The 20,054-nt window shown below is 38.5% G+C and overlaps 1 protein-coding gene across 22 annotated transcripts in view; it reads right to left on the bottom strand.

The window, feature by feature from the left end:
* The window catches only part of LOC136259490 (uncharacterized), a 28,918-nt gene that overhangs the window by 8,234 nt on the left and 630 nt on the right, over positions 1 to 20,054 (bottom strand). For 14 of the 22 annotated variants that reach the window (XR_010703263.1, XR_010703262.1, XR_010703259.1 and 11 more), the window contains exons 3-12: positions 19,302 to 19,470; positions 18,781 to 18,894; positions 15,715 to 15,776; positions 11,161 to 11,313; positions 7,501 to 7,686; positions 7,241 to 7,357; positions 6,653 to 6,721; positions 6,424 to 6,516; positions 4,847 to 4,904; positions 1,081 to 1,331 (exon numbers count right to left, since the gene is read on the bottom strand). The gene's annotated coding sequence lies outside the window, so the exon portion shown is untranslated. Of the gene's footprint in view, positions 1 to 1,080; positions 1,332 to 4,846; positions 4,959 to 6,423; positions 6,517 to 6,652; positions 6,722 to 7,240; positions 7,358 to 7,500; positions 7,687 to 10,566; positions 11,046 to 11,160; positions 11,314 to 11,810; positions 12,840 to 15,714; positions 15,777 to 18,780; positions 18,895 to 19,136; positions 19,252 to 19,301; positions 19,471 to 20,054 lie in introns of those variants that run through there. The other 8 variants (XR_010703260.1, XR_010703268.1, XR_010703271.1 and 5 more) reach the window with 8 other exon arrangements.

Here is a 20,054-nt window from a genome sequence, read left to right as displayed (position 1 = left end):
GTTTTTCTTCTAGACTTTGAAAACCAGGTGAAAATTTCTAACCAGGAGTTAGAGAATAGATTTTACACCCTTATAACTGTACCTGTTAGTTTTAGGTCTTCCAGGATTGAATAGAGATCCGAATCTTATTAAGCCCCATTGGAACTCTCACTCGAAAATGTTAGAATACCCAAATAGCCGCAGCCATTTTATTTTGTGACGTCATTTAGAACACGGTCTATACTGTAGTAGGACACTCTCCTCTCATTTTATATTACGAACACTTGATATCATAATACCAAGGGTTTATAAACTCTTACTAATAATGGAACCTATAGGACACATGGTCCCATTTACGTAGCCATAGTTTCTAATAATTAACTGTTTGTATGGCTTCACCATGAAATTCACAGGGCCTAAAACAACCAAGTTGTCACCATGAAGCACCTTGTACTAACAGAAATCTATTAAGCATTTTGTTCTCTACTATTTACAACAAATAGGGACTCTCTTGTAGTGCAAGTTACAAATTTAGTCCTTCAGAGTGAGCTCTTCCTTCGTGCTTGGCCCTGTGGGACTGAATTTGCTGTTAGACACTATTCACCTGATTATCTACCATAGTGTGGAGCTACCTTTTCTATCAGGTATTTAGTTTATGCATTAATTCTACCCATGTCACACAAAAGTTTGAAACAGTTTTTTTTCTCTTTTTAATTCACCACTGCCAGGTGGAAGCAAGTATTAAAAACTGGCTTCCGCACAATTGTACTACTGCTTGTCCATCCGAAATTCGACAGTCGTATCTTGAAAAAATGAACGACTAGTCATTTTGTATCAAGACTTGTAATAATAGAGCTTGGTAATCTCATTAAATACTGAGATGATCTGTATTTATGCAACATAATTATATTCATTTGCAAATGACAGGAACTGGTGGTCAACCACAGTAATGATTATATTTAAGCTAGGCCACATATCAAGACAATATAGTACCCAGTTATTTTGGATTACGCTTATAGCAGCTGGCCAGACATAAAGAGATTCATAATATTTGTATACAATGTATATACAAATAGGAACCCTTATATGGTTATATTTTACCTTCTTATGTTGATGGTGATCTCCCTGTGACTTTTTAAATAGTTCTCTTTCATGTTGCTGTTTATCTAATAGTTTGTATTGTTCAACAAGTTGTGTCTGTTCCCTCTTAACTTCTTAACATTGCCTCTCCAGTTCAGGTGGTTGTTGCTCCCAGAGTCTTTCATCTGATCTTAATTACTATGTACTGCAAAGTTGAAGTTGTCCCTGGAATAGATCATTATTTGATTCCAACTTCTTCTTAGGTTTTGTAACTGGAAAAGTACACTCAAATAATTTTATATTTCCCCACATTCATCACAGATGTACTGCACATGGGCATAGGAAGTGGGGGTTGGGGGGAGCATGTCCCCCAATAATTTGATTAGCTATTTAAAGGCTTCAGATCAACAATTGTGACAAGCGCCTCTAAAATAATTTTTTTAGTGGTTGTGACTTACACAAGTAAGAATACACTGCTGGAATGTTTCAAACATGTTTTTACTGCTAAAAATACACTGAAATTCAATCTCAGAGGGCTGGAGCTGGTTTTCAAAATGTTTTCTGGGGGGCATGCTCCAGATTCCAAGTTTAGCATGCCCAGCTTGTATTTTGTCTTTACCACTGTCTGGCCCCCCAACCATGAGGTGCTTGCTACACCTATGCTGCACTGTATCATACATAATGTACAAGTGTGTGTAGTGCGTGTGCGTGCATCCATGTGTACGCGTTGTCACTGTTGTGATAGTGTGTGTGCTAACATGCACGTGCAGATGTATCTTGTATAATTTAGTGTAAATGTGTGTTTCCAGGAGCTTACAAGTGCCTTCGAGTGTTGTATTTGCACCTTCGGTACTTATAAGCTCCTGGTGTTATATTGCTAATAAAGACGCAATGATAGGTAGAAACAAGACCATTACCTGGCCACTTAATGCCAACACTACACTAGGACAGGTACAAACTGACAAACAGCCGTGTGAAACTAGAGCATTAGTGAACAACAACTACTAGGAATCATACCAGCAAGGTGGTAATGGTGTAGGCAGAATATATTATGAAGGCATGAAACACTGGTGTGTGAGTGAATGTGAAAACATAGGAATCATATAATATAATATAATGAAGTGACAAACACACAAAGACACACAAATGCATGCATGTAAGCACATGCCACACACACACACAAGACACACACAACAAACACACACAACACACACACACAAGACACACACACACACACAAAACACACAACACACACACACAAGACACACACACAATATACACACACACACATAACACACACACACATAACACACACACATAACACACACACTAAAACCAGCCACGTGATATCACTAACTTTACCAGTGCTGCGAAATATACCGAGTTTTTAGTTAAACCGTGGTATCTGTTTTGGTACCATCTAATTTCTAAACACTGCAATACCGTGGAATAAACAAAACATTCTTTAAAGCTTCACTATTTGTATAAAAAGTGCTCATATAACAATAATATTATACTACAATCAGCTTGCAAACACAAGCCTGTCTTGAGTATATAAAAAATGTTTAGAAACTGTACTGTACTACTGTATCTGGATCTAGCAGTAGAGCAGGGGTTAATATAGGGGAGGGGGGGATATAGGCACCTCTGGGTTAGCTATTGCCCCCCTTAGATGTATACCTAAAGCCTTGAGAAATGGAAAGGTTTAATTGATCCTAAAGTTGTTGTATAATCCAATGGTCAATATTCAATGGCATCACAGTAAAATTTCACCAAAATTGTTACACCTAAGCCAGACCCCCCTAGAATCTGAAGCGACTTACTTCGCCACCTCTAGGTTAATATTCTGGGTTGAGCTCTGGTAGAGGTATAATGGCATATACCGGTTATACCACAATATTTTGTAACAATATTGTACTGTTTGTGAAATATCAAAACCATTCAGTACTAAACTACACCCCAACACAAAATAGGTAATATCTGACCTGATTAGTTAAGTATGCACAAATCCAGTTAACTTCGCTATTTTAGAGACCTGAGGAATGGCACGATAATCACCGAGAGCAAAGCCCGAGGTGATAATGTACTATTCTGAAGGTCTCTAAAGTATACCAAATTAGTGCTAAAATAACACTTCCTAGATGAACACAATCATCTTTATGATCAAGCAATGTTTTCTTTACACTCTAGTAGAGGTGTACCGATATGGGTTTTTGGCATGTACCGATATCCGATATTGGTGCCACCAAAAGAGGCCGATAACCGACAGTCGATCCGATATTTGCATTATAGTTAAAAGTGTACATTTACCTACCCTACAACAACATGTGCATGTATTCATTGCTATACTCTGCCTGTGGTGGTACACAGCTAAGTGTGACAGCTTGGGTTTCTATTGTGCAATCCAGACAATTAGGCACCCACAAACATTTTTATGTATACTCCCATGAAGCCTTATACGGATATTTCTGCATTCTAATGGTTTGTGAGAAAGCTGGTACTGTGACAGCAAGTTTCCTTGGTTATCCTGTGACCCTTCTTTTTATTACAAGGTAGCTACTCTATAACTGCTTCATTTATAAAGACTGTGTCTGTGATAAGCTTTCCAGCAACAGACAGTAGAATCGCATGTATTTATATGGCTTCTCGTAGCGTAGCGCTTGTTTCAGAGTGAACAATAAGCCACTGGCACTAAAGAGCCACATGAATAATGTAGAAAACCAATGCACAATCCGTTTATGTACAAACTATTGCTACTGTATAAATATCAGTAGCGATATCGGTCCTCCTGCTGTTCTGTACCGATACCAATATTGGTAAAAATTGCTATATTGGTGGCCGATATTATAGCCGATCCGATTATCGGTACACCTCTACACTCTAGTAATAATATCTGATGGCTGTTGTGACTGAAATCCAGCACAGCACATGATGCGATATTGTCACGGGTGTATCTAACCAGTTTAGACATCTACCTACGGGTATCTATTGGATTTTAAATACCTCATTAATGACTAAACTTCAAAGCATACTATGTGTGCCATAGTCTAATTGTTGATGTACTTGACTGGAATAACACTACTAAATATGGCAATAATGAAGCAATAAAATTATCAACAACCATCGTCATTCTTTATAAGGTACTGTCCAAAATGAATCTATCAAACAGTAAAATAGCAGGGTTTGTATTTTCTGCCAACCAAAGACACACACACATGCTTGCATGCACGCGTGTGCACTCTCTCACACACACATACGCTCACAAGCATGTAAACGTGCACGCACTCACACACAACACACACTTACTCACATACGTACACACTACACCTACTACACATGCATGCAATTAACGCATGCACACACACACACACTAGGGTTGAGACAAATAGATTGAAGCTTCGAAGCTTCATTCGGTCTCATAACATTCGGATGCTATTTTATCCCACCAAAGCTTCGATACCATGGATACTAACATGTTAAACCAGTTGCACAAGTATTTATCACTCCTTGTGGAAGCTACCATTTACATATTTTATGATGTAATTGTAGCTTAAACAATGGTTATACTGGAGCGATAACAAAATGTAGGAATTTGTGCTACAGTGTACACCCTAAGAACCATCAATTGTGGTCATTAATAGTTGACATGACATTTGCAACAAAGCTTCGAAGCTTCGGTAACATTTTGAAAAGAAGCTTCGGAGGATGTATTTGTACATTCGTTCCAAACCTCACAACAAGCGTACAGTGTACACATTTTATGCAACACAAACACACAAATACTCACCAATAAGTAATATCCTCATTTCTTCTCTACTCTTGTACTTATGGTACATGGTGCCATCCTAGAGTAAGACATGCTGTCATGACAACAGTGACATCATAGGCTAGTGACACCACTATGGACATAAAAAGTATCGTAGTGAATCACCTAGTCAGTTGTGGTTCTGATGGTCAGTATTATTTTATTTTACAGTTACAAGGGTAAAACTGGAACACTGATAATACTGAACTATGTAGATGAGATGATCAGCAAAAATGGTATTTCAGAGAAGGTTATTCTGCCAATCCCAATGTACCATTTGATACTGATAGGAAATATATTCTATCACTAATAGGGGTACAATCCCAAGTGTCCATTGTATCATTCATTACAGGTGGATAATCCTGGGATAATCCTAGCAGGGATAGACGCAACCTGCCATTACAGTATTTGAAAGAAAGAAAAAAAAAGGAATTCAAACTATCCAGGTTACTAGGCAACTGGTATTCAAGTAGTATAATATCAACTTCTGTGAGGAAGTATTGTACAGTGGAACCTCCCTTATGCTTGTAGTCTATCAAGTTTGGGTTAGATGAAAGTAGTCTGGCATAGCCGACCCGTGCGCATATCGCGAGGGTCTGGTGACAGCCGCATTTAGTACCTGTGCCAGCCTTACGAAAAAACTGGTGTGTCCAATCAGATTGCTTAGTGACCAATTAACAATATTCTATGATGTTATTCCCGATTGATGGCGAGCTTCTTATGTCTTTTCCACAACCAGCAAAAATGTAAGGGTTTGCTAAGAAAATAGACGTCACATCAAGTGCAAGTACAGTAACTGTCGCGCTCTGTTATTGGAAATTGTCCACATGTTTCGCACGTATTTTCAAATTTAATTGCATTCCATCTGCACAGGTACTGAATGCGGCTGTCACCAGACCCTCGTGCTATGCGCACGGGTCGGCTACGCCAGACTAAGATGAAAGCACAAGGAGGAAGCCTAAAGGTTGCTGTTTAGTGTTTACCTGCTAAGTGGCTTGTTATTCTACTAATGATAACTACCATTTGGTTGCTAGGTGATAATACATTATAACCCAGGGGAATGACCACGAATGGTCTATAGTGACTTCTTCTCTACCCACTAAACTGTAAAGTGCAAACTGATAGCAGTAACAACATTGTTGCCATTAAAACAGTTACTTCAGCATATTAGCCTGCATTTCTTAGTTACAGACATTTCTGAGATACGGACAGTAGTATGTACCAGACTGCCCGGATAAGAGAAGTTCCACTGTATGCATAATTGACCACTTGCTACTTACATAGCTAGGAATGTCAGGTTTGTGAAACACAACATGACATACAATTCAGTGACTTCACATTATGTTGGTGACATATTGTCCATCTTCAGTTAAAATAAAGTTAAACATCCTAATTTGGTTCCTCCAATATAAATAGCTACAGTACACTTATCAGATCAGTTATCGTTGATATTGAAAACACTGAGGGTGTTGGGGTTGAACTTTTCTTGACATGTGACCAATCCACATGCAAACACTACAACATGTGCGTACACAGGAGATACTCTAATTAATACTCACCATTAAGATATTCTGATAAAACACAATTCTTTACTCTCCATCCTGTAAGTGTTTGAGGTATAATATTCCAGGCAGGTGTTATACTGAAATTACCTACAAGGAGAATTGTAACATTAGAAGCAGTAAAATACCAGACTGGAATTCGCACTGTCAAAAAATCTAACACTGCAATAAATTATGTCATAGACTGCCAAACTAAACTTCTACACACAAACACAGAACAGCTTACCAAGGTACACATCTCCATCAAATGTTACCCTATATCATCAGGTCCCTGACTTGACCTCATCTAAGTACCCTGTGTGTTAGATAACAGTGTGGATAATAACATGTCACCACTCATGAGTTATGGAATAACATTATTATATAAATAAGGATTGGATGTCCACCAGTATATCAGCAGGTGTAGATGACCTTCCTTATTTCAATACTTTTTAGCCTCTATCGATGTATGCCTATTGCATATCTCCTTCAGTGTGTTAAGTTTGATAATAGTTATCATTCAATAATCAGTGGTGTACACTAAAAGGCTGAACTTTGACAACCCATTACTTGAACAGTACAAAAAGACTGTACAGCTGAGACATATAGTAGCATAATATCAATTATTTGTGGCATTTACAGGAGGTATGCATAATTGAGCACTTCCTTCTTATAGCTAGGAATGTCATTTAGGAAGATCTGTGAGACACATACAGTATGACATGTAATTCACATATTAGAATATTTGATATTGATAATGAGGTGTTGAACTTTTCCTGACATTGACCAAACCTCAACATTTATGTGCAAAGGAAATAATCTAATTAACACTCACCAGTAAGATCTTTCTATTGTTCTGATGTTCTCTTCATAAACAATTAAGAAACCAGTGAAGTTCTACCTGGAACCAGTGACGTTCTGTCTGATCTGGCAGGTGTTATACTGAAAACAGCTACAAGGAGAATTGTAACATATGTAAGAAAGTGGTAAAATGTAGGACTGGAGATTACCGACACAGTCAAAAATTTATTGCACTTTATGTCATAAAAGTAAAACTACACCTCTTAATATACACACTAACACAGAACAGCTTACCAAGTTACAACTCCATCAAATGTTATGTAGTTCCCCACATCATCAAATTCTTCACTTAAACTTGATGGTCTGCAGACATCAACTTTATAATACCACAAAATCCTTGGAAAAGACCATAGAGATGTTGGCTTGGCTGGAGTATCATAGAATATCTCTGTAGATTCCTCCAGGTCCTTGTTATTGCCACTAGTGTAGTGGTATAAAATAAAAAAGTTACTCAGTTTAAAGTGATAATTGTAATGATGTGTGTTTATATTGGTAGACAAAAAAGAAGATGGAACTGCTATGGCTGGCAAAAAGACACATCTCAGACTGAAGCTACATCAAACTCAAGCCTGCAGCCTTATAGGAGTAGGACATAACGTCACGATGATTGTGTGACGTACCCATACTGTACATTTTCCCAGAGCTTAACTCTAGTAAGCCATGAAGTTTAGCACTGTGTTTATTTTGGAAATTGTACTTCACTAGTGTAGAAATAACTTTATATACTAAGCCCCGAATAAGTCCTAATGATATTACGGTGAATTTTGCAATAGTGCATTATTTAGAATAAATTCTGATCATAATTTCAGGTACATGTGTTTCTTCACTGTATTCTTAGTCACTAGTAGTAAATGCAATCGACTTTGGCATCTACAGTAGCTAGTACATTAGTTTTTCATCATGATTAGAATTCAATTCAATTATGCAAAACTATACGCGTTACGACATCATGTCCTACCCCCTCCCCTCCTTGAAAGCAAGCTGCCAGCAGGCCCAGGGCAAAGAGTTAAAGTGGGGCCCCAGGGACAAGGAGGGTTCTACTCTGAATTACAACTTCAGCCTAGCTGTAAGTCGAAGACAAAAAAAAGGTCATTACATGCTGACAATGACAATCACTACCCCTCACCAACCATATCTCCTTATTTATAAGCTTGCTACACTGCTCCTCTGAAATTGTGACTGCTCCATTAGAGTATATCAGTATTTAAAACAGTTATTCGGGGGCCCTTGATGGGGGCCCAGGGCAAAATGCCCCATTTTCCCTCCCCACTTATCCTGTGGGCAGCCCTGGCTGCCAGTTATGTAGGTAGTGAAAATTTCAATTAAAAATATACAACCAGCATTACATTTCAGTAAAGATACTGATAATTGCCACCATATAATTTCATGTTTACTTGTACATAGCTACCCCCACACCATACTATACCCACACACACCCACTACTTAATTCATTACTGGGTTGTGCCACCACAGAAGGTTGGCTATTAATAATGATTGACCACTAGCATACATACATACAAATCCTTTACAACAACTAACTACTACTTAATCAGATCTTGCATTACAGAAAAAAACTGCATGAGTAATGAAGTGGGGGCTAGCAAAATAAAAACAAGCTCAACAAAAAAAATTTTGAGCACCCAGCTCAAGGAAACTCAAGGAAAAACCTGCCAGCCCTTTTCTTTTTTTTTTGACCATACAGGGAAAAAAAACCAAAAAGCTCCACTCTTGTGCATGTATATCTTAAAGTCAAAAGTTCTCCGTCTGTCTGCTCCAGTTATCTGATGTGAGTTAAGAAATTCACAGGGGAGGGTGGGTGGGGTCAAACCTGTTTCAAGACACGTGGCCTAGAGTGAATTATAACACACCACAACAAACCTTTTATACTAGGCGTCACGTGCAGACATGACACAACACTATCAGTATTAACGTGGGAGCTTATTTTCTGTCTAATTCATTGCATTCAAACACCAGAAAATACACGTGTGTTTGCTACTTGTGTGTTATGTTTTAGTAGATGTTGCGATTGTTGGAATAGGATACTATGTAGTGACTGTTCTATTAGAGTACCTCTATCTTTTTCATGCAAATATGTTTTACAAACAATGCCTGTACCTGTTATGTGCTAGAGTTACATTCAACACTATTGCCAGCCTGTTATGTAGTCTCACATGGCCAGACCCTACTCTCTATGCAGAATTTATTGATCAGATACTATAAGCAACTGATAAGCACAACACAGAGACTAGGGTCTGACCACACTGTTAAGCCCAGACTATGATGACTTTGATGATGATAAGTGGCTACTAATCAGAGTGGAGAGCTTAATTCATAACTGATAATATATCGTATAGCAGGATATTTTTGAAAGGTTAAATTTCCAAAAAATTCAAAAATACTTGCTATAGTACATCCTGGCTATGAAGTGACAATCAAAGAAAGTTTAGCTAGGTACATATAAATGATTTTTGCAAGTGTACGCATGCATAGTTTCTACTAATATCAGTTAGCTATAGGCCTAATGTATTACAGTTAGGCACTGGGCCACACACAAGTAGCTAGCCATATAGCTATAGCTACCACGTGCGTGCATATGAGCGGGCGCGAGTGACACCACGAGTGTTGAAGCCTATAAGAGCTCGAGAAACCAGAAATTACTAGGAAATACTATAATTATCAGCAAACATATATATGGGCTGAAAAACGCCATGTACTTAGCTATGGCTCAATCCTAAAGCTCGATCCGCAGGCCACTGAGGCGAAGTCCGCCAAACAACATGGTTCAACCTACAAAGGAAGACCCTAGGGTAGCTAGACGAGGTTCTATCAAAGCCAGTTTATCTAGCTATACTGAACAATTAAAGCAGTAAATTCTAGCTATGTATGTGATCAACACAACCACTGTTAGCTTCCTCCGTGAATTAATTATCTACAGTGTGGCAGGATAAAGAGGCATTGTTTTGAAAATATTTTTTTGAATTTCCAATCAAGCACTCTTTTTCGAAAATTTAACCTTTTGAAAATTTCCCGCTATACGGTAACAAATATCACTTCCACTTCAATAATGACCAGATAGTTAGTGGAACACTACAGCCCTATATTTTACAGAACCTTCCTTGTGCATTAAGTCTAAGTAATTTACATAGATAACTTCTTGTACTGACTTAGCAACTGCTTGAAACAAGCCCATTACATACACCTCCTCTAAATAGTATACCATATACAGGGTGTAACATGAACTAATAATTTTATGTATGGGACAATGTTTGTGTGGCCAGGTTTGACATATCTCTATCTCACCAGGTACCTTGTGAATTCATCTTGATGGCTTAATCCTTTACTATATTGCATTAAGTGAATGTTATCAAATCCCCAGGTCCACAGTTTTGTCTCGAAATGCACTGCTAGGTAGCCCAGACATGACACTAATACAGTAATTTTTGTTGTGCTATAACTAAGGACCTAGATGGTCATGATTTTAGTGCTGACAATTGACCAATCTTGACCGCCTTAGCCTGTAGTGTGAATTACGTTGTAAATACACCTGTACCATGTAAAAAATGGGAGTTTAGATCATTGTGTTGATATTTCTCTCATAAAATCCTTGAAGTAGTAATGACCAGTAACCCACACAAGGCTGTGCCGTGTCTCACAGGTGAAGTGTGAGCACTCAAAGTCCCATCTGGACCTTCACCAACCATGCGAGACATGGACAGTTGGCATTTGCTTTCTACCCATTGATGTTGTAGCTATGTGGGCTACTTCTCCAGTCGACACCAGGCCACCAGGCCACCAGGTTGCCATCCAGTCCCCATTTATATAAACAGCTGAGTATACTGGAGCAATGTGAGCTTCTTGCTCAAGGAAACAACAAATACCAACACACATGCACACCTCAACTATTAGTAGAGCCTCTCTGTCCATAACAGCATCTTGGTGTGACTCTAGCCTGCTTCACTGGCTGTATAGTGATGACATCATAGTAACAGATACATTGTATCTTCTTTCGCTATATTGTACACATCTTGTAGCATCATTGTGAAGAATCTGTATAATGACATGTACAGCATTTACAACAATGAAATATTAATGTTAGTATAAGCAGGCACACAAGATAAAGATACATGTAAGCACATATGTACAGAAACACACAGATTGTAGCATAACAAGGTTGACATCATTTAGTGATTGAACAAAAATTGCAAGTGTTATGTGGTAAGAATAAATTACCGTCACCATTATAATTATCATTTATTTCGAGGTAAAAGCATGTATTGTAGCTAGGGTACATTGTAGAGGTACACCGATATGGAAGTTTTCCATTATACCGATAACCGATATATTGGCTACAAAAATTACAGATCCCGATACCAATATTGATATCTGAAGGTTTTCAGCATGGACATTACAATAAACGTTTTTTTTTTTAAATGTGGCAAAAAGCTTAATAATTATATAACCCGTTGGTCCCTGAGAAAATCCTAAAAAGCATTTCCAGGTTGCTATATTGTTAGTTTTAACCATGTATTGTCTATATCGCTCACCTTTGCTACAAGTTTCTTAGATAGAATCGATCTGGCGAACCTTTTCAAAGATGGTCACCCTCGTCCAGTGACCTGAGCTCTGCCAGCAGCCTTGGAACTTTCTGCCATGCAAAACCATCTGTAAGTTTGCAGCAGATGGGACTACAAAAACTAGCTGCCATCTTGCTGACCATGATGTGGCAAATCCGTTAAACCATATTTCAAGTCCGTGCACTAAAGTATACAGAATATATGGGCATCAATGTTTCAAAGAATTGCGCACATCAATCCTCTCAATATCAACGGCTAATACTGCCTTCCCCTGGTGGGACCAAAATATTATGCCTTTGTCCTTTAATCAGCTAGAGAGCTGTGAAGCAAAGTTTCAGTGTGGCAAAGGTGAGCATGCAACCAAAACTATGTACAATTAACCATATTTCCTTTGAAATGTGGTCTGTCCACTTAGATGTCAAGCTATTTCTTCCCAGCCACTAAACCCTACTACACATGAGGCTGGAATTAATATACTAGACCACAGTTCAGGGCTACTATATAGCAGGTTTTTATTGTGGACAAATTTACATGCACCAATGAAACCATGCAACACCTAATCTGCAACATTCAATCTCATGAAGTGACAAATTTGTATCACACAGAGTTCTCCACACAGTGGTTGGAAGTGGTCAAGAGAGACCAGTACCTCTAAAATCTGACCAGTACCTTCATAAATCTGACTAGTACAACTCTTACAAATATCACTGAAGTACATGCAATATAACACACAGCATATCAGTTAACTTTAGGCCACAACTCAGGAATTCCTGGGCAGAATCCTGGACATTAAATTTCCAGTGCAAATTTATTGTTCACTGAAATAAGTGTTCACGTACTAGATGGACAGTAATGAAATTTAGTTAGAAATAGATGTGTTTCCCTGTATATAACAGTACAAATATTCATACAGTGCAACCATTTGACATTACAGTATACACAAACACTAGAAATCATACAGGTACTGCGGTTTTCCAAGTTCTTGCGGTTTAGGGTTAAGGATAGAATTACACTAATTGCATACACACTCCTATACTATATAGGAGAGATTTTGCGTACCCCTACGCAAAATCTCTCCTATATATATGGGAATGCATGCATTTATTTAGCGTACCCCTACACCATGGTGTTTTCCCATACTATATAGGAGGGATTTTGCGTACCCCATGCAGAATTACTCCCATATTATATAGGAAAGATTCTGCATACCCCATGCAGAATTACTCCCATATTACATAGGAGAAATTTTTTAGTCTTTGTCAGTGTGACTCCCACTTCTTTTATTCAATATTCTTTTATTCAATATTATCACTTTCTTTGTCACTTACAACTAAGGTCATTGTGACCTTCACTTTAATCTATCAAAGAAAGTGTTTCTTTGAAGCTTTGGTTCACACTTCTGCATCACTTTAAAATCTTGGTGCATATATAAGCCAGCTGCAGAACTGTTCAGCACAGTTGTTGAAAGCTCTTGAAATGGAGTGTAGCAGATGAGTCATGGAGAATCCCTATTGCATTGAAGATGACTTTCAGGAACAGCCTGACAATCTGGAAGATTTTACACAGGATCAAATTACTGGTGAGTATCAATAAATATGTATTTTGTCAGAACTGGTATCATTGATGTTACAACCCAGTAGATATGTGTGAACATTGTCAGAATGTTGCCACATTTTACTGTGAAGAATGCAGCAATGCTTACTGCATGATGTGCAGCACAGTGAGGCACAGTGAGGCACAAACAACCATCAAGAGCCAATCACCACATTGTACGGTTGAGCACGCTGCCTCACCTGGTGTCCTCACATCAACATGATCAATCCTCTGGTAAGTAATGTACATCATGCGCAGAAACTGCAGATGTTATGTATGTTATAATACAGACCAACTGGAAGCACAAATCACTGGCCTCATGATTAAGCACTTTGCAATACATTCGATCAAGGACTGGCAGCTTGAGATGATAATGGCTACATTGAAAGGCCACAATACACTAGTGGTCCAGCCTACTGGATCTGGCAAAAGCTTATGTTTTCAACTGTTACCACTGCTTACTGGAAAATTGACAATTGTTTTAACACCAACTATCAGCTTGATGAAAGATCAATGCTGTACTCTTGAGAGCAAAGTTTCAGCTACATTTGTTGGAAGTAGCCAGACAGACAAAGAAATTGATGACAGTACGGGGGTACTGTCATTATATAGGAGTAATTTTGCGTGGGGTACGCAAAATCCCTCCTATATAATATGGGAAAACACCATGGCGTAGGGGTACGCTAAATAAATGCATGTATTCCCATATATATAGGAGAGATTTTGCGTAGGGGTACGCAAAATCTCTCCTATATAGTATAGGAGTGCATATCCAATTAGTGTAAAATTGTACTTATCCGGTGTATACTACTATACTAATGTTTTCATCAGTGGTCAAATGACACGTGTGACTGCGTAGCAGTTAGCATAATGTAGGAATGGAAACCCCAACCTTTTGTGGCAATCATCACAAAGCCTACAATCACTCTCATGCCCACACGATTGTTACGGCAATTCAAACAGTGATGAAAACTTCAGTACATATCCCAGAAATATCTGCAATTGATGTGATTTGATTCATGTTTAAACTCTGGAATTCAGCCAAGACCGTTCTTCCATTGTACAATATACACACAGTTACACACAGTTACATACAGTTACACACAGTTACACACATACAAGTACAAAAACAAAGCAATATACAAAGGCACAACATGACTACACAAGCAAAACACAATTAAGAAATGTATGCAAATTTAAAATGATCACTAGTTCATGGTCACTATAAAAATGTATTATCACCTACTGTAGCAACCAAGAGGTACATGTTACTGTAGTTTATATTATTAACCACCCACCTAACAGCAACTTTTAGACTCCCTCCTTGTGCTTTCATCTAACTATTTAAAGACTATAACCCACTTGACCAATTTGGCTATGGCTGCATGTACATCTCAATGTGACAGGCTCCACTGTATAAGGATCATGCATTTAACAAATATGTGATACAAATGCATTCAAGTGCATGCATACATGTACTCACGCACATGCACGGGTACACACACATGTTATGCATGCACCCACACACATGTTATGCATGCACCCACACACATGCGCGCACACGCACGCGCACACACAGACAAAAAGCAAAACTTTCAGCTACTGTGCTAGCATGGTCATGCCTACCCAGGTAACCAGCACTGGGATACCTGTGCACTACTCAGGTGCTCAGCATTAGCACAGACAAATCCTCCTGGGGCAGGACTAGTAACCCACAGGAGGCTGTACCATGTCCCACAGATGAAGATGTGGGCACCCAATGTCCCACCTGGATCTTCACCCACTGCGCAATATATGGATAGTTGGCATTTGCTTCCCAGTTTATAGGAGGCAAACAGGTCCCCATAGAGCTGGGTAGACTGGAGCAATGTGAGTCAAGTTTTTCGCTCACGGAAACAACTGGCATAACTGAGTATCGAAGCGAGGAACATTTTGATTACCAGGCCAATGCTCTAGCCACTTGGCTATGCTGTCTCACACACACTACACACACACTACACTACACACACTACACTACACACACTACACTACACTACACACACTACACTACACACACTACACTACACACACTACACTACACACACTACACTACACACACTACACTACACACACTACACTACACACACTACACTACACACACACTACACACACACTACACACACACTACACACACACTACACACACACACACACACACACACACACACACACACACACACACACACACACACACACACACCACTACACATACACAAACAACACAAATAAACACAAACACTTACCAATCAGTTACAAGGCTGGATATCCCTTTTTCTTTTCCATTCCAGCCATTTCTGGTATCATTCTAAAGCAAGACATGTTGTCATGACAACAGTTACATTACTAGGGGCATGATTAGTATATAAAGTACCAAGGATCTTTTCAATACACCCCAAGAAGTGTGTAAATGTGACTGGATCTGCCACATGTTAGCACAATACATTTTCTTTATCCAGATAGTCAAAGGAATGGTCATCCAAAGTTTCAGTGCAAATTATAACACCACAAAGTGGAAACGACAGAAAGATAAATCTGTACAGTCACAATACGAAATAAACTACAGGCATGATCATAACCTACAAACGCAGCCCTCTATGGAGAAGGATACATTCCATTGTTGGGTATTGCAGTTCAATAGATCATTAGTTAGCCTTTATCGATGTTTACCTATTGCATAGCTCCTTCAGTCTGTTAAGTTTGATATACAGGCACCATTCAATAATAGGTGGTTTGTGCAAAAAGGTGAACTTTAGCAACCCATTACTTGAACCATACAAAAAGACTGTGCAGCGGAGACAAAAAGCTATACAACTGATATTCTAGCAGCACAAATACACTATTAGCATAATTGGGCAATTGCTCCTTAGCTAGGAATACCATTTAGGAAGACACATACAAGATGACATGTACAGTAACATGTTATTTGTGACTGGATTTGCTAAAAGGGGTCTTCCACACACATCCAATCTATGCATTTGGAAGACAATAACTTTGTGTTCAAGAAACATATATGCCTGAACTTTTAACCAGGTATTTAGCTGTATTGGTGTTAACTACTGAACAAATTTGAAGTCAAGAGCTTCTTCCAGTTGGAAGTTATGGATTGTAAAAGTTGGTAATTTCATTGTGCGTGGAAGACCCCTTTTCGCAAATCTGGTCACATTTATGACATGTATACTGTATGTACAAGTGAATACAATCTTATTTGCCTACTATGGTGAACAGTTTAAACTAAATTCCATCCTTTTAGATCAATGCAAACAAAAACCACAGCTGTGCCTGTAGTTTATTTTCAGTAGTCACTGTACAAGTTGACTTCTTTACTCTTCTGCTACAATTTCAAAACTACTCACCATAACCCATTCAATGGATACAGTAGACAATGCTGAGACAATAACAAGTAATTCAGAAATTGTGCTAACTAGGCAGGTCTTGCTGAGATGGCCACACATACCCTCACTACTATAGTCTTACTTTCTGGTACAATTTAACATAATTATGTCATAACATTGATATGGATAAGAACACTAATGATACTGAAATTATAAACTTGATGTTACATGCATATACCATGTGACTTCTATGCATATTTACTGTAACATGAGTGCTCCGTGTATGTGAGGTGCATGTATCATGCAACATGTCATCATGTTACAGTGAGAGGGACATGATGTAGCATGAGTAAAGTGACCATGTTCCAGTGCCATACATGTACCATGTATAGTACATGTTGGTGTGGTGCATGTAGAAAGCCACAATGAAAACTGACATTGGGTTGTACATGGTGGTGAGAAACAGTTGGCAAGACAAACTATATGACTCTTCTACAGTAGTGGACAAAAAAAAGTTCCCGTTCCGTTTGCGTTTCGCTCCATTTAGCGTTTAAACGCTTAGAAGAAAACGCTAACAAAACGCTTGCAGGGTGCTAAAACGCTAGGGAAAAAGCTTGAGGAACGCTAAGTATAATACTAGCAAAGAGAAGTTAAACTTGTAAAACTACAGCAAAGTTCAGTAAGTGGCAAGTATTATTACTGTATGATTATTGTTATTAATCAGCTAGCATTGCAAACGCATGGTGAGACTTGCGCACAAATACAGTATAATTGTTGCTTACCCATGTGTGTCTATTTCTTTTTATTCAGCTAGATTCAATAACCACTTCTTACTTGATCACCATCAAGGCACCACAGCTGACTGGCTGAGGCCATGGCTAGCTACTGACATCAACGAATACGATAAAAGCAGACATTAAAGCCTTTATATTTTATGTATAAATACTTGTTATTTGTGTATAGTTCCTCTTGCGTAGCTCAGCTCGATATCATAACACTTCGTTGTTCAGCTGCAATACCATGTAAACCCCCCACCCAGCTGCCATTCCATTTAACGTACCCTACTGTAACTTCGTGGTTAGAACGTATGTACTTCCCTTCGACAGTCTGGGTTAGTTTTATATTAAGTATACAGTAGCTGCAAAGTGTTTAGATGGCCTAGACTGAGCAGCAACTATATGGCGACAAAATTTGCTTGGCACGATAAAAGTGTGAAGAAATACCTTGCTAATAAAACATGGAATACAGCATGATATATTTTGTTATATGCTTGTACACTGTGTGCGTGTTGGATTTCTGGCATCATCAATGGCCTTAGCTTCTGTAGAGCCGCTTTTCCCTGCATGTCCGGTCTTCGGCAGTCCCGAAACGATTTACTTAGTAGCAAAATGCTTACAAAACGAAAACGGTTAGGTAGCATTAAACGCTAAACGGAACGGGAACTTTTTTTTGTCCGCTACTGTACATACTGTAGGTGTTCCCAAGTAGTTAGTAATGTTCCACATAGCAGGGTGGTAGCCATTGGATACAGCAGTAACCATAGTAATGACAAACACCATGCATGCATGTTACATGACATGTTAGTAACTTAGCATTCATGTGAAGTGTCACAAATCCATTATGTTACATAAAACATGCATCAGCATGTATGCTAACAATCTGTGTTTAGGAGATCCTGTAGGTTGCATGTAACATGCATGGTACATGTGCAATAATTAGAGCTGAATATTATCATGCTATTACTAAGGACTATGAAAAGGTATGAGAATTGTCAGTATGTTAACTAATTAAGCAACCAAGTCAAGTAGTGTCCATAAAGAGTGTTGTCAACAGTGACATCACTGTTGTAAATCCCTCTATTGTCTATGGCTTTTAATACCCATGTTTGCATCACAATAGAGACAAGGATCTATTTGCCTGTACCTTGTTGTGATCTAACTATATTTATACTTATACTACTGCTACTAACATATGTACCTGAGGTAGTTCCCTTAGTGTTACCATGTTCACACTGACTGATCTCTTCTCAAGCTTCAATCTTGATGGTCGTGACTTGAGCACTGACAATTGACCAATCTTGACCACCTTAGCCTGCAGTGTGAACAATGTTTAATTACACTGTAAATACACCTGCACAATGTACAGTAAATATTAATTATTGGAGAAGGTAAACAAAATCTTTATTTAGTAAAAAAATATGGGAGTTTACGGTAGATCAATGATGTGGTGATATTTCACTCATCAAAGCTTTGAAGTAGTAAGGACTAGTAACCTACAAAAGGCTGTGCTGGCCATGTCTCACAGGTGAAGTGTGGGCATCCAAAGGACCTCACCCACTATGTGAGATCTGGAAAGTTGTTCTTTTGATGTTATATAACTGGAAAATACCAGCCAACCAGGTTGCCATCACATCTCCATTTAGGTAAACAGCTGGGTAGACTGGGTAGACTGGGGCAACATGAGTTTCTAACAACAAACACCAACATACACACACACACCTCAACTATTGGTAGAGCCTATCTGTCCATAACAACATCTTGGTATGATGTGTTACTGCAGTGGCTGTAAAGTGATGACATCATTGTAGTAGATATACTTTAACAGGCTACTGTATCCCCAAGTTCTTTGGCAGTATTGTACACATCTTGTAACGTCATCATAACGAATCTGTATAATGACGTGTGTGTAAAGCATTTCCAACAATGAAATTTTGTAAAACAAATACTAGCTACTAAGTAGCAACACAAGGTAAAGATATACGTAAGCACACATGTACAGGTACACACAGATTATAACATAATAAGGTTGACAGCATTCAGTAAGTTGAACAATAAATACAAGTACTGGGTGGTACGAATAAATTACTATCACTGTATAATTTATATTTATTTTGAGGTATAAGTATGTATTTCAGGATACTCTAAGTGTCCATTAACCATTACAAAGAAGTGTCCGGTGTACAGAGGATACCAGTATATTTGTATAACGTAGGCAATGAAACCATGACAAAGAACCATCCATCATTAGGTGGTGTCAGCTACAAGGAGTGCCAGTTAATAGTTCTACAGTATAATATGCTCCTGGCCGGTAAAATACTGTACATGTTATCTCACTAGGGACCAGCACTAAAGCCTGTTAATACAGATTGTCATAATCTTTACATTAAAACTGTTGACTACATCGCAGACCAGCTAGTGACTTGAAACATGTAGTCATAGATATGTACCAAAAGAGCCACAACAGTTATGACC

This window comes from Dysidea avara, chromosome 6, assembly GCF_963678975.1.
Source record: "Dysidea avara chromosome 6, odDysAvar1.4, whole genome shotgun sequence".
Lineage (NCBI taxonomy): Eukaryota > Metazoa > Porifera > Demospongiae > Dictyoceratida > Dysideidae > Dysidea > Dysidea avara.
This window is presented reverse-complemented; position numbering and strand designations above follow the sequence as displayed.